Source organism: Hippocampus comes, unplaced genomic scaffold (genome assembly GCF_001891065.2).
Source record: "Hippocampus comes isolate QL1 unplaced genomic scaffold, H_comes_QL1_v1.1 scaffold33, whole genome shotgun sequence".
NCBI classification, from domain to species: domain Eukaryota; kingdom Metazoa; phylum Chordata; class Actinopteri; order Syngnathiformes; family Syngnathidae; genus Hippocampus; species Hippocampus comes.
This window is the reverse complement of record NW_017804842.1, coordinates 849,219-849,821: the sequence shown is the minus strand read 5'-3', so window position 1 is coordinate 849,821 and position 603 is coordinate 849,219. Positions and strand designations below refer to the sequence as shown.

The 603-nt window shown below is 55.2% G+C and overlaps 1 protein-coding gene across 1 annotated transcript in view; it reads right to left on the bottom strand.

Annotated features, from left to right (window-relative positions):
* Positions 1–402, bottom strand: part of kcnj6 (potassium inwardly rectifying channel subfamily J member 6) — a 5,518-nt gene extending 5,116 nt beyond the window's left edge. The window contains exon 1 of the mRNA XM_019873633.1: positions 87–402. The gene's annotated coding sequence lies outside the window, so the exon portion shown is untranslated. The remainder of the gene's footprint in view (positions 1–86) is intronic.
* Between the last annotated feature and the right edge of the window lie 201 nt (positions 403–603).

The window sequence follows — 603 nt, the reverse complement described above, 5'->3', positions numbered from 1 at the left end:
CCCCCCAGCGTCCATCCGTGCCCTTTCCGCCGCACCCCCACGCGAGAAGGCGTTCACATCGGAAGAATGGCTTCAAAGATGCTTACCTGCAGCAAACGGGCGGCCCGGATGGTTCCCATTCGCTTCCTTTCCCAGACCGGCGGCGAGCGACTGAGCGGACGGCTTAGAAGCGGCCTTTTTCCTCTGCCTCCATCCTTCCTGCTCCTGCCGCTGCTGCGAAGAAGCGAGCTCGTTGGCCCGCCAGCCTCCTCCCACCGCCGCTACCCGCCCTCCTCCTCCCCCTTCTCCTTCTCCTCCTCCTCCAGCAGCAGCAGCAGCAGCACCGGCAGGACCGGCGACCGTGGCTCTCCTCCCAGGTGGGCGACAGACACTCTGAATGTCAGGGGAGAAGGAAAGGCAAAGAATAGCGGGCAAAGGTAAATGCGAGGAAAGTGAGAGATGTGCGCAGCGATTTAAAAAAAGCAGGCCCACCCGTTTTACTTTTGCCCCCTGTTTGTGACCGTACAGTCAGAAAGTTGCTTGTGGCAAAAAAAAAAAAAAAACATTAAAAAAAAAAAAAAAAAAAGGGAAATGGAAATAATAATTTGGATTTTTTTTCCAGAC